Raw genomic sequence first — 15,330 nt, forward strand, 5'->3', positions numbered from 1 at the left:
TTTCTCTAATCCTCCTTTTGCTGTTAATGAACTTATAGAAACATTTTTTATTATCTATAACAGCTGTAGCCGGTTTGAGCTCTAGCTGCGCTTTGGCTCTCCTAATTTTCACCCTGCATAGGTTCACTTCATCTTTATAGACTTCATGAGTGACCTGTCCCCTCTTCCAAAGGTCATAGACCCATTTGCCCTTAGTGAAGCCATGTTGACTGTCACTCATCACCTCCTTATGTTTCATGTGCTTCAGCATAGTTTCCAGGAGGATCTGCTCCATGATCTTGCAGGGCACAGAGGTGAGACTGACTGGCCTGTAGTTCCCTGGGTCTTCCTTTATTCCCTTTTTGAAAATGTGGGTTATGTTTCCCCTTTTCCAGTCAGTGGGAACTTCACCAGACTGCCAGGACTTTTAAAATATGATGGAAAGCAGCTTTGCAACTTCATTTGCCAGTTCTCTCAGTGTGGAGAGTCTTGCAGAAGCCTGGCTGCGTGAGAAAGGTCACGTAGACATGATACAGTTGGTTAATTGTAAGAGCTGAGAAAAGGGAGTTTTGCAAGAAACCAGGACAGCATGCCCTTGAGCACAAAAACTGCTATACAATAACAAGATATGGTAGAGGGAACTTGGACATGAGAGTGAGAAAGCTAGCCTGGGAACACTAACTACAATAATGTAATCAAAGGCGTGGTTAACATTAACAGTTAGCCAATGGTGAGCTTCATTATTGAGAGTATAAATACTGCCTGATTGGAGTCAATAAACGAGGCTTGCTGATCACTCATCATGGTCGGTTGCGTTTCTCCCGTCGCCTCCCACAAATGGTGACCCCGACGGAGAACGACCACGGCGGAGCGACGAGGTGGTTCGGGTCCTGAAGCAGCGGGGACGGCGAAATAAGCACCGAGAAGGAGGGGGTGCCGCGCCCTGGGTGACCGCAAAGGCGAGCCCGGCCGATACGTGCTGCCGAGACCTTGTAAGGCTGCAACAGCGCTGACGATTTAATCATGGAAAGGCAAGCAGCATATGATTTTTTTTTTTTGCTTTTTAGAAAAGCGTGGGATTAAGGGTATAAATGTTAAGAAGGAACTCCCTGGGTTGTTAGCTTATGGGTATGATAAGGGGCTCTTTTTGAACCCCCACACAGTACACGAGTTACAGGAATGGCGTAAATTTGGGGATAAGCTATGGGAGGCCACTTTAGAGGATGATAAGACTGCTAAAAAATTAGGCAAGTTATGGAAAGTTGTTCACAATGAGCTTTTGCAACATCAGGCTGAAAAGAAGGCAGCGCAACAGGCTAATGTGGCACAAAGTAAAAATAGAGACTATAGCGGCTGGTCTGAGTGTCCGTTACCCCCCGCGACATCCACGGTTACGCTGCCACCGCCAGCCCCTGCGTCTTCCCCGCCTGCCGACTCGGTGAGGCCAACTGCTCCCCCAGAGCCATGGCCCGGGGGCCCTCAGCTCCGCGGTGGCAATGAGCCGATCCCTGGGGCGGAGAGCCATCTAGCGGAGGCCATTGCGAAGGAGCGCAGGGAGGCTTGGGCTGCACTGGCAAAAGATTGCATGGAAACGGGGGATAGTGGGGCATTAGGGGCTGCGCAAGACGTAGCCTGCCCAGTGGTGTATACGCCGCTGGCTGAGGGAGGATTACAAGCCGCTATTACGCCTCTGGGTTGGAAACTTTTATCTCAATTACGAGCCACTGTTAGTCAGTTTGGTGTTAAAAGTGAACCAGTAAAGCAAATGCTAGATTATATTTGGGGAACTCAGCTGTTGTTGCCGGGTGACTGCAGAGCATTGGCTAAGCTGATTTTCTCACGACATCAACAACTCCTTTTTAGTGCCCATTGGCAGGCATTATGCCAGCAATGCACCCAAGTGCAATGGCCACCGGGAGACCCCTTACAAGGCGTCACCTTAGCCGAGCTGATGGGCTTAGGTGCATTTGTGCGGACTGAGGCACAAGCATTACTTGGCCCTGATAAGTGTAGGGAAGCTATGAGGCTAGCCCGGGAGGCCATGGATCTAGTGAAGGAGCCAGGGGGAACTCCATCCTACATGGGAATCAAACAAGGAAAAGATGAGGCTTTTGGCAATTTTATAGATAAAGTTGCTAGTGCCATTGAACGAGCTGGGGTCCCTGACTATATGAAAGGTGCAATGTTAAAGCAGTGTGCTATCCAAAACAGTAATGCAGCAACAAGAAGTATATTGAGCACCTTAGGGTGGGAGTGGACCATTGAACAAGCCCTTGAGCGCCTTTCCAGTGTACCCACAGGTCCCCAAGCCATGCTAGTAGAGGCAATCAAAGAACTAGGGGCAGGATTACACAAGCAAGCTGAGGCAGCGCAGACTCAGGTGTTAGCTGCTCTTGCACCCTTACAAGCCTCTGCGATCACTGGTGTAAAGCCTCCATCTAGCGGCCGACTACGGTGTTATCGCTGTGGAGGAATGGGTCACATACGCCGGGATTGTCAAGCCACCAGCCTGTGGTGTCAGAAGTGCCGCGTCGATTCCCACAACACAGGCGCTTGCCAACGCCGTCCGGGAAACTACAAGGGCAGCGCGAACAAAGCCAACAGCAGCCGCGCTCAGACACAAATAGCTGCTGCCCAGCAACAAGCACCGGTACCCTCCTACGGCCCGCCACCACCGGAAGCCTCGGCCTGGACCTGGCAGCTGCAGTAACCGTCTCACTGATGACCACTAGACCCGAGAAAGTGCCAACAGGGATACAAGGACCTATCATAATCCAAGGACAAGCTATGGGTGCTTTGCTTTTAGGGCGTTCTTCGGCATCAATGATGGGACTGTTTGTATTGCCAGGAGTAATTGATGCTGATTATACTGGAGAAATACAAATGATGGTATACACCCCTTTTCCACCGTTACGGATACAACAGGGCCAAAGGGTGGCTCAGCTAATTCCACTTCCACAAATAACAAAACCTCTAGCGCCACCACAAGCGTCAGAGAGGGGAGCGCGAGGGTTCGGCTCTACTGGAGGGTTGACCCTAGATCTAACCGACAGGCCGAAGCACATCATACAACTGGAGTTTCAAGGAGAAAAGAAAACCCTCCAAGGACTATTGGACACTGGTGCAGATTCCAGCATCATTGCCCCAGAATGTTGGCCCCAACATTGGCCACTACAAGCATCAATGTCAACGGTCACCGGAGTGGGTGGGTTGACCCTGGCCAGGCGATCCCCCACATTGCTGGTAACCATTGACAAGAAGACGCTGCACAATGTGTTTTCCGTCGTGCCTTTGCCTCCACCGGTACAGTGCCTTATTGGAAGGGATATTCTGTCTCAACTGGGAATGGTATTAACCACTGAGCACCCTTTGGGTTAACGGTCATTGCATGGACTTCCCCGATCCCACTGGTTTGGACTACCGATACGCCAGTCTGGGTTAAGCAATGGCCACTGAAAAGGGAAAGTCTAGAACAAGCACATGAGCTGGTACAAGAACAGTTTGATCAGGGACATTTGAGGCTATCGACTAGCCCGTGGAATACCCCTATTTTTGTTATTAAGAAGAAATCTGGAAAGTATCGGCTGTTACATGACCTAAGAGCAGTAAATAATCAGATGGAGCCCATGGGAGCCCTACAACCAGGACTACCTAACCCTGCCATGTTACCATCTAATTGGCCCCTGTTAATAGTAGATCTAAGAGACTGTTTCTTTACAATTGACCTACACCCTCGAGATATCAAAAGGTTTGCATTTACACTGCCCGCTTTAAACAGAGAAGGGCCTGATCAGCGCTTTGAATGGACTGTATTACCACAAGGTATGCGAAACAGCCCTACACTTTGTCAGTTGTATGTGGATAATGCCCTCCAATCGCTACGTCAAAAGTGGCCCGAAATGATCATCTATCATTATATGGATGACATTTTGTTTGCGCAGCAGCAATCATTTTCTGACCATCACGTTAGAATAATACAGGAAACATTAAACAAACAAGGACTGGTAGTAGCCCCAGAAAAAATCCAAATGTCGGCGCCCTGGAAGTATTTAGGGTGGACGCTCACAGATTCAACAGTGTCCCCACAAAAACTGCAATTAACAACGCGAATAGCTACGCTACATGATGCTCAGCAGCTGTTAGGAGACCTACAATGGCTGCGCCCTGTTGTCGGCATACCTAATGAATTGCTGGACCAGCTGAGGCCTCTACTCAAGGGTACTGACCCCATGCAACCAGTCACGGTCACGGCAGAGCAACAAGCTGCTCTACAACAAATAATTGACTGTGTGCTCTGCGGCAGTGTACGCAGACGGGACTTTACCCTCCCGATACAGCTCATCATCTGGTGTGGCCCTAAATATCTATTGGGTGCCTTAGCTCAGCAACAAAAGAAAACGGGGGAGGTATGGGTATTAGAATGGATTTCTCCCCCATTGCAACAACATAGAACCTTTTATCAGAAAATTGAAATGTTGGCAGACTTCGTGAAAAAGGGGCGCGAATGAGCGCTGCAAGTCACAGGAGTGGAGCCAGAGCAGATATGGATACCTATGCAGAAAGACACCTTGACGTGGTATCTACGCAATAGCATGGAGCTACAGGACGCAGTATTGGGGGCCAGCTGTGTGATCGCCACGGACAAAATTCCCAGTATACCGCTGAGTTGGGTTGGACAGTGGGGCTGGATGCAACGTCCAAAGAGATCTTTAACACCGCTAGAGAATGCAGTGACGGCCTACACCGATGTTGGACGAAAATCCAGATCAGCGGCGGTGACCTGGCAAGAAGGAGAAGCTTGGCGACAGCAGCTACTCCCAGCCACCGACATGGATTCTTTACAAACAATGGAACTGCTAGCGGTGGTGTGGGCGATGTTGAACCTAAAAGGGCCCCTTAATATTGTCACAGACTCCCTATATGTAGCGGGGGTGTGTGAACGAATAGAGGAAGCTTATATTAGGGAAGTCCAAAACAAAAGGTTGCATGCACTTTTTATACAACTACAGAAAGCCATCAGGTTAAGGCAGCACCCTTTTTCTGTTATTCACATAAGGAGTCATAAATGGGATGTAGGATTAGAAGGCAACTCACGAGCAGACAAACTAGTGTCAGTGTTACAAGGAACACCTTTACCACAACAAACATTGGCCAGAGAAGCACATTCTAAGTTTCATCAGAATGCCAAGGGGTTACAGAAGGAATTTAAAATCTCATATGAGGAAGCCAAGGCCATAGTCAGGTCATGTCCAGTTTGTAGTCACCATAATGGAGGTTGTGGTTTAGGTTTGGGAGTTAACCCTCGAGGCCTGAAAGCCAACGAGAACTGGCAGATGGATGTCACGCATGTAGGCGAGTTTGGGAGGTTAAAATATGTGCATGTAACTATAGATACCTATAGTCACTTTATATGGGCCACCGCTCAGGCTGGGGAGAAGGCCATACATGTGGAAAGGCACCTCAGTAGCTGTTTTGCGGTAATGGGAACACCACAGCTGATAAAAACAGATAATGGCCCAGCCTACTCTAGCAAAAGGGTTAGAGAATTTCTGCAGTCATGGGGGATCAGACATATCACAGGTATCCCCAACTCTCCAACAGGGCAAGCAATTGTAGAAAGAGCCAATGGCGCTTTGAAGAGATATCTAAAGAAGTTCTCTGACACGAAAGATCTTCAGGGAAGGTTGCTAAAATGTCTCTTTGTGCTAAACTTTCTCTGTGTTTTTGGAGAAAATAAAGAACCTGCTGCCATCAAGCATCATGTCCCTCTGACAGGACAAAAGGAGCAAAATGTGAGGGTTAGATACAGAGACCCCAAAACAGGTCAATGGCAGGAGCCAGCAAGGGTCTTATATTGGGGTCGAGGGTATCTTTGTGTTTCCACCCCAACAGGTCCACTTTGGGTCCCAGCAAGATGGACTAAGCCAGTGTTGGATGCTGTCGATGCGCTCAGCCCACCACCACAGGAACCTGTTACAGAACAACGCCTGGCGTAGGGACGCCAGAAGACAATGAGGACTTTTGTTTTAACAATTAGACCCATTTGCCCTTAGTGAAGCCATGTTGACTGTCACTCATCACCTCCTTATTTTTCATGTGCTTCAGCATAGTTTCCAGGAGGATCTGCTCCATGATCTTGCAGGGCACAGAGATGAGACTGACTGGCCTGTAGTTCCCTGGGTCTTCCTTTATTCCCTTTTTGAAAATGTGGGTTATGTTTCCCCTTTTCCAGTCAGTGGGAACTTCACCAGACTGCCAGGACTTTTAAAATATGATGGAAAGCAGCTTTGCAACTTCATTTGCCAGTTCTCTCAGGACCCACGGGTCCCATGGACTTGTGCACCTTCAGGCTCCTTAGATGGTCTTGAACCTGATCTTAGAATCATAGAATCATTAAGGTTGGAAGGGACCTTAAAGATCATCAAGTTCCAACCCCCCTGCCATGAGCAGGGAACCCTACCACTAGATCAGGTGGTTCTTCATTCTCCCAATCCCTGCCTTTGCCTTCTGTGACTTGGGCGGTGTGGCCTGGGCACTTGCCAGTGAAGACTGAGGCAAAAAAAGTCGTTGAGCACCTCAGCCTTCTCCATATCCTGGGTAACCAGGTCTCCCTAGTCTTCCTTTTGTCACTGAAACACCTATAGAAGCTTTTCTTGTTGCCCTTGATGTCCCCAGCCATATTTAATTCTACCAGGGCTTTAGCTTTCCTAACCTGATCCCTGGCTGCTCAGACAATTTCTCCGTATTCCTTCCAGGCTACCTGGCCTTGCTTCCACCCTCTGTAGGCTTCCTTTTTGTGTTTGAATTTGTCCAGGGGCTCCTTGTTCATCCATGTAGGCCTCCTGGTGTTTTTTGCCTGACTTCCTCTTTGTCGGGATGCGTTGCTCCTGAGCTTGGAGGAGGTGATCCTTGAATATTAACCAGCTTTCTTGGGCTCCTCTCCCCTCCAGGGCTTTATCCCATGGTACTCTACCAAGCAGGTCCCTGAAGAGGCCAAAGTCTGCTCTCTTGAAGTCCGGGGTAGCGAGCTTGCTATGCGCCCTCCTCACTGCCCTAAGGATCTTGAACTCCACCATCTCATGGTCACTGCAGCCAAGGCTACCCTTGAGCTTCACATTCCCCACCAGCCCCTCCTTGTTGCTGAGAATGAGGTCCAGCATAGCACCTCTCCTCATTGGCTCCTCTATCACTTGGAGAAGGAAGTTATCATCAACACATTCCAGGAGCCTCCTGGATTGCTTATGCCCTGCTGTGTTGTCCCTCTAACAGATATCAGGGTGGTTGAAGTCCCCCATGAGGACCAGGGCTGTCTGTCTATAAAGGGCCTCATCTGCTCCGGCCTGTAGTAGACCTCCACTATAATGACCCCTTCCCTCCCTTTAATCCTGACCCATAAGCTCTCAGTCAGCTCCTCATCCATCCCCAGGCGGAGCTCTATGCAGTCCAGCTGGTCATTGACGTAAAAGGCAACACCCTCTCCTCTTCTCCCCTGCCCGTCCTTCCTAAAGAGCCTGTATCCTTCCATTCCAACACTCCAGTCATAGGAGTCATCCCACCATGTCTCCGTGATGCCAATAAGATCATAGCTCTGCAGGCATGTGCACATCTCTTACTCCTCTTGTTTATTCCCCCATGCTGCTACGTGCCCCCAATGAAGGTGACTTGCTGACTGGAGTGGCTGGAATTTCTTTGGGGTATTTCACTGTTTTTTCCCTGTTGGCTCCTATTACAGCAGGAGCCCCTGGCTCATCTCCATAAGACTTCAAGTGTGCTGCAGTGTATCCAGCACATCTCCAAGCAACAGGCTCAAGGTGCTGTAGCGTGTCCAAATAAGGGCAATGAATCTGGTGAAGGGTCTAGAGCACAAGTCTTATGAGGAGCAGCTGAGGGAACTGGGATTGTTTAGTATGGAGAAAAGGAGGCTGAGGGGAGACCTTAGGACTCTCTACAACAACCTGAAAGGAGGTTGTAGTGAGGTGTGTGTTGATCTCTTCTCCTAAGTAACAAGCGATAGGACAGGAGGAAAAGGCTTCAAGTTGCGCCAGGGGAGGTTTAGATTGGATATTAGGAAAAAATTATTTACTGAAAGGGTTGTCAGGCACTGGAACAGGCTGCCCAGGGAAGTTGTGGAGTCACCATCCCTGGAGGTGTGTAGATGTGTAGACGTGTAAATGTGTTGCTTAGGGACATGGTTTAGGGGTGGACATGGCAGCATGCTAGGTTAACGGTTGGACTTAATGATCTTAAAGGTCTTTTCCAACCAAAGCAATTCTATGATTCTAAGATTGCAGTAATTTCAAGTAAACTAAGAAACTAAGCAGCAGAACATCCACTGGCCCCAACATGAGTATATTAAAGAGAAAGAATGGAGCATGTCAACGCTAACAACAAGTTAAAATCAAAGACAGACTAGAGTTTTATCTGTGTTTGGGAAAAATGTAGGGCATAGCAAACTAAAATTTGAACATCTTTATTTTTTGACACAGTTCTTTATTTTTCATTCTGTCAAGTTATCTGTAGAACTCTGTCATAATTTCTGCTCTCTCTGCAATAATATCTCTATTGGTCTTTATAACAGAGAAGCCAAAATAACAGATGATTAAGATATGTCAATACAAAATTTGGAAGCTTTCCACACGCAGAAAAGATAAAAGGTTATATTTATTGAGGCATAACCTTTACAATCTCCCTTTCTGAATAAAATAGTGAGAAACTGTCACCGTTTGACTCAGGTCCGACAACAATGCTCTCAATCCCCTCCCACCCAGGTAGGGAAGGAGAGAGAGAAAAAGAGAGAGACTTGGCTGAATTGAAAACTAAACTACACAGCTTTAATTAAACACTAATGATATAAGAAAATATATACAATTATATACAGATATGTTCAGGTATGTGCAAGAGCCTCTCGCCTCCCCCCACCCCCAGCAACTCCCACCACACTCCCCTGAGCTGGAACAGTTCCAAGAAATCCCGGAGCTGCTGCTGGAGAAAGCGGAGAGTGATGAGGGTCAGGAGAACTCGAGCCTAAGGGTCAACGGTGCTGGATGGACGGAGTCCTCCCCGGATGCCGGCCATGGACGGGAAAGAAGGGAAGAAGAAGAAGGAAGGAAGTTGTCTTCTGCGATCTCTGACTTTCATCGAAGCTTACATAGATATATGGAATGGAAAATCTCTGGCCAATTTTGCTATCTATCTTATTCAGCCTCCTATGGGGGGGGTCACAGATCTCCCCGTAGTGTCTGAGCCGGCAGAGTGAAGGTGCGACCTTGAAGCCCCAGCAGTTAGAAAAACATTCCAATGTCTTATCAGCCTAGCTAGAACAGAATGTTGCTAGTTAAAAGAAAGCTCACTGAAGAAAAAACAAATCAGCAAAAGGAAAATTGGCTTCATCCTGGCTCAAACCAGGACATTCCACCCCTTATTCCATACCATATATTACATATAGGCTCTGTACTTTACCAACTGTCAAATTAAGGATTCTCCCCCAGAGTCAAGTTACCTTGAGGTACATACTGTACTTCACCATCCTCCATCATCACACACCAGGTATGTCCAGGTCCCTGAGCAAAAGCAACACTCCGGACAGGTTTACCTTTGCCTGAAGCAGGATAGACCCAAACACTTTTACCCAGCAGGTTCCTTTCACATACCACAGGGACTTTATCCCCATCTGCAGTGTGTAAAAGGTCTGACTGAGCAGGACCAGCCCGATTGATGGATCTCCTGGTATTAACTAAGTAGGTGGCCTTTGCCAAATTTTTGTCCCAGTTTTGGAAAGTTCCACCACCCATTGCCTTCAGGGTAGCCTTCAACAAACCATTGTACCTTTCAACTTTCCCTGAGGCTTGTGCATAGCACGGGATATGGTAGATCCACTCAATACCATGCTCTTTAGCCCAGTCAATGACAAGACTGTTTTTGAAATGAGTCCCATTGTCTGACCCAATTCTTTTGGGAGTACCACGTGTCCTGGCTTGAGCCAGGATTAAGCCAATTTTTCTTTTCACTGATTTTTTTTTCCTTCAGTAAGCTTTCTTGTAACTAGCAACTGTGTGTTCTGCTAGGCTGATAAGACAGTGGAATGTTTTTCTAACTACTGAGGCTTCAAGGTTACACCTTCACTCCGCCGGCTCAGACACTATGGGGAGATCTCTGACCCCCCCGTGGGAGGCTGAATTAGACAGACAGCAAAATTGGCCAAAGATATTCCATTCCATATATCTACGTAAGCTCAGAGGAAGGACAGAGATCTTAGAAGACAGCTTCCTCCTTCTTCTCGCCTGCTCTCTTCCGTCCATGGCCGGCGTCCGGGGAGGACTCTGCTCATCCATCACCGACGACCCTTAGGCTCGAGCTCTCCTGACCCTCATAACTCTCTGCTTTCTCCAGCAGCGGCTCCGGGATTTCTCGGGACTCTTTCCAGTTCAGGGGAGTGCTGTGGGAGTTGCTGGGGGTGGGGGGAGGCGAGAGGCTTTTGCCCATATCTGAATATATCTGTATATAATTGTATATATTTTCTTGTGTGATTCATTAGTGTTTTAATTAAAGCTGTGTAGTTTAGTTTTCAATCCAGCCAAGTCTCTCTCCTTTTCTCTCTCTCCTTCCCTAACTGGGTGGGGGGGGGAGGGGATCGAGAGCATTGTTGTCGGACCTGAGTCAAACGGTGACAACAATTTAATTGGCGCCCAACGTGGGGCTTGATTTTAAGCCCAGATTACACATTTTCATCAATTGGGAGTGTCCAAAATTCCATCTCTGAGGGGAGGAATCCCTCAGATAACAATGAGCAATAATTCTGCTGAGTGTTCTGACGGATTGAAAACTGAACAGACACTTGCTGCAATGAATCTACTGGATCTGTTTCCAAACCTGCAATTGTACATGTGGTATGTAGCTGAGGGCATTCTGCTCTTTGTAGCTGCTCTTGTGATTCTTTTGTGGTTTATTGACAGAACTGTAGCCATAATCAACCGTATCATTACCAGCCTAGTGATCCTAGGGATGATGATACTGTTCTCTATGGGGTCACTGTATGTGTACGGTTACACTGCTAGTCCTACTGGTACAACTCCTAAAGTGAATAGAACGGTCCATGTTGGTAACAGCAATAGCTGGTTCAATTTTACCTCTCCATATTCTCTCAAGCTGAATCTCCCAGCTCTTGACGTGAATAGCATGGTTGCAGTGGGGATGTTTTTGCTGAATGTTTATAATATATTGTGGATGCGTAGGGCCAGATGTTGTTCTGCTCACTGCCACTCCCCCACAGGCAATGTTGCTGCCACTGCTGCTGCCAACACCACTGCTGCCAATACCACCACTCCTGCTGCTACAAAAACAACTGCTTCTACAAAGAAAAAGCCTGATCCATCACGAACCAAGCTAGTTAACCCTGTGACTAGGAGCAAGGCAAAGACAAAAGCAGCAGAAAGTGAGGGTGAGGAAGAAGAGGATCCTAATACAGTTGATGGAGCAGGTACCTCTCAGACAGAGGCTGACGGTGAGGAAGGGAAGGATTCTAAATCAGATGACGGAGCAGGTACCTCTCAGACAGATAAAAAACCAGACCACTCTCAGACAGATAAAAAACCAAGCCACTCTCAAGCAAATAAAAGAACAGCAGGTCCTCCTCAATGGGATGACGACGATGACCTTGCCCACCCTTTCTCTATGAAAGAACTGTGCCTCATGAGAAAGGACTTCACCCGCATTGATGGTGAGGGAATCCTTCCTTGGCTGCTCCGATGCTTTGATAGTGGTGCTGAGACCTACAATGTGGATGAGAGAGAAGCCAAGCAGTTGGGATCCCTGGCCAGAGATGCTGGTATTGACAGAGCACTTAGTAGTAAGACAGGAACTACTACCCTGTGGGACCGACTTCTTTCAGCTGTGAGAGAGAGATATCCCCACAAGGGTGACATCGGATGGCGCCGAAGCAGAACACCCACTCTCGAGAAAGCCATCACCTACTTGAGAGAGATTGCTGTGCGAGAAGTGATCTATAATAACGATGGAATCACAGATCCTGACGATGTTGAATGTGACACGCAAATGTTCCGGAAGTTTGTTCAGGCTGTACCAGCAGCGCATGCCCATATATTCTCCTTCATGGGATGTTTTGAAGGTTACGAAAGACCAACTGTACGTGAAGTAACTGTCAAAGCACGACAGTATGGAGACATCCTCTCTGATTCCCTTTACTTCCAAACCTCAGCCGTTAAGAAAATGGTTGACAGGAAGTATAAGATGCCAAATGGAAGTAAACTCCAGACTCTTCCTAGAGACAACTGGTCACGTGTTGCAGCCATTAAGAAGAGACGTCCTGCTACAAGACAGCAGCAAGGAAGACAGGACTCACTGCGACGCCACCTGTGGTCTCTCTTGAAAAATCATTTTAGAGAGGACATGAGAGTCTGGGACAAGAAACCCACTGATATGCTCCAGTTACGTGTGCAAGAGCTTCTAAACAGAACAAAGCCAGGAGATGGTTCTTCCAAGAGGAAGGTTGCACCAGTCAACAACCAGGATGGTTCATCGAGCTCTAGTGCTCAACCCTAGGGATGCCCTGCCTCCAGCCAGGAGGAGGAGAGGGACAACCGAGTTTATTGGACTGTGTGGATTCGGTGGCCTGGCACATTAGAACCACAAAGATATAAAGCTTTGGTGGATACTGGTGCACAGTGCACTCTAATGCCATCGAATCATAAAGGGACAAACCCTGTCACTATCTCTGGAGTGACAGGAGGTTCTCAACAACTGACTGTTGTGGAGGCCGGTGTGAGCCTCACTGGTAAGGAGTGGCAAACGCACCCTATAGTGACTGGCCCAGGTGCTCCGTGCATCCTTGGCATAGACTATCTTAGGAAAGGATACTTCCGTGACCCGAAAGGGTACCGGTGGGCCTTTGGTATAGCAGCTGTAGAGACTGAGGACACTGAACAGCTGCGTACTTTGTCTGGCCTTTCTGATGACCCTTCTGTAGTAGGGTTGCTGGAGGTTGAAGACCAACAGGTGCCAATTGCCACTTCAACAGTGCATAGACGACAGTATCGCACCAACAGAGACTCTGTGATCCCCATTCATAAGCTGATTCGGCAATTGGAAAGCCAAGGTGTGATTAGCAGGACACATTCACCCTTCAACAGTCCTATCTGGCCAGTGCGAAAGCCTGATGGCGAGTGGAGGCTGACAGTGGACTATCGTGGCCTGAATGAGGTGACACCACCACTTAGTGCTGCTGTACCGGACATGCTAGAGCTTCAGTATGAGTTGGAGTCAAAAGCAGCTAGGTGGTATGCCACTATTGACATTGCTCATGCATTCTTCTCTATTCCCATAGCACCAGAGTGCAGGCCACAGTTTGCTTTCACCTGGAGGGGAGTCCAGTACACCTGGAATCGACTGCCCCAGGGGTGGAAACACAGCTCAACCATTTGCCATGGACTGATCCATGCTGCACTGGAGAAGGGTGGAGCTCCAGAACACCTGCAGTACATTGATGACATCATTGTGTGGGGTGACACATCAGAAGAAGTTTTTGAGAAAGGTAAAAAGATCATCCAAATTCTTCTGGATGCTGGTTTTGCTGTAAAAAGAAGCAAGGTCAAGGGACCTTCGCGAGAGATCCAGTTCCTGGGAATCAAGTGGCAAGATGGTCGTCGCCAGATCCCAATGGATGTGATTAACAAAGTAACAGCTATGGCCCCACCATCAACTAAAAAGGACACTCAAACCTTTTTAGGGACTGTTGGTTTCTGGAGAATGCATATTCCATGTTACAGTGAAATTGTGAAACCTCTCTATGAGGTGACCTGAAAGAAGAATGATTTCAAATGGGGTCCTGACCAACAGAAAGCTTTTGAGCAGATCAAGAAGGAGATTGCGCAGGCAATGGCCCTTGGACCGGTTCGAACAGGGCCAGACATCAAGAACGTGCTCTACACTGCAGCCGGACACAATGGTCCCAACTGGAGCCTCTGGCAGAAAGCACCAGGGGAAACTCGAGGTCGACCCCTGGGGTTCTGGAGCCGGAGCTACAGAGGTTCCGAGGCCAACTACACAACAACTGAGAAGGAGATACTTGCAGCATATGAAGGAGTTAGAGCCGCTTCAGAAGTGATTGGCACTGAAGCACAGCTCTTTCTGGCGCCCAGACTACCGGTGCTGAGATTCATGTTCGAGAATAACCTTTCTCCTGTCCATCATGCCACCGATGTGACTTGGAGTAAATGGACTGCTTTGATCACCCAAAGAGCCCGAATAGGGAAACCTAATCGTCCAGGTATTGTGGAAGCAATTACAAACTGGCCAGAAGGCACACACTTTGGAATGCCACCACAAGAAATGGTGAGACGAGCTCAAGAAGCTCCACCATATGATCATCTACCAGAGACTGAGAAACAATTTGCTCTTTTCACCGATGGCTCCTGTCGTCTTGTAGGGAACCGCCGGAAGTGGAAAGCTGCCGTGTGGAGTCCTACACGACTGGTTGCACAAGCAGCTGAAGGAGAAGGTGAATCAAGTCAGTTTGCAGAGGTAAAAGCCATCCAGCTGGCTTTGGACATTGCTGAGCGAGAGGGGTGGCCGAGACTCTACCTCTACACTGACTCGTGGATGGCAGCAAATGCCTTGTGGGGCTGGCTAAAACAGTGGCAGCAGAATAACTGGCAGCGAAAGGGTAAACCTATTTGGGTTGCTGACCTGTGGAAAGACATTGCAGCTCGGATAGAGAAACTGGAGGTAAAAGTGCGACATGTAGATGCACATGTGCCTCTGAGTCGAGCCACTGAGGAACATCGACACAACCAACGAGCAGATGAGGCTGCCCAAGTGTTCCAAGTAGACTTAGACTGGGAACACAAGGGTGAGCTTTTTCTGGCTCGGTGGGCCCATGATGCTTCAGGTCATCAGGGCAGAGATGCAACATACAAATGGGCTCGTGACCGAGGGGTGGACTTAACCATGGACACTATTGCACAGGTGATCCATGACTGTGAGACATGTGCTGCAATTAAGCAGGCAAAACGGTTGAAACCTTTGTGGTATGAGGGGAGGTGGTCAAAGTACAGATTTGGAGAGGCCTGGCAAATGGACTACATCACACTTCCTCAGAGCCGCCAGGGTAAGCGTTATGTGCTTACAATGGTGGAAACAAGTACAGGATGGTTGGAGACATATCCTGTGCCTCATGCCACAGCCAGGAATACTATTCTGGGTCTTGAGAAGAAAATTTTGTGGAGACATGGTACTCCAGAGAGAATTGAGTCAGACAATGGGACTCATTTCAAAAACAGTCTTGTTACTGATTGGGCTAAAGAGCATGGTATTGAATGGATCTACCATATCCCATAC

General features: G+C 48.2%; 1 protein-coding gene across 1 annotated transcript in view; it reads left to right on the forward strand.

The window, feature by feature from the left end:
* The window catches only part of LOC127395199 (uncharacterized), an 89,128-nt gene extending 74,327 nt beyond the window's left edge, over positions 1-14,801 (forward strand). Inside the window, exon 2 of the mRNA XM_051641774.1 lies at positions 14,719-14,801. The gene's annotated coding sequence lies outside the window, so the exon portion shown is untranslated. The remainder of the gene's footprint in view (positions 1-14,718) is intronic.
* The last annotated feature ends 529 nt before the right edge of the window (positions 14,802-15,330 follow it).

Source organism: Apus apus, chromosome W, assembly GCF_020740795.1.
Source record: "Apus apus isolate bApuApu2 chromosome W, bApuApu2.pri.cur, whole genome shotgun sequence".
Classification (NCBI taxonomy): domain Eukaryota; kingdom Metazoa; phylum Chordata; class Aves; order Apodiformes; family Apodidae; genus Apus; species Apus apus.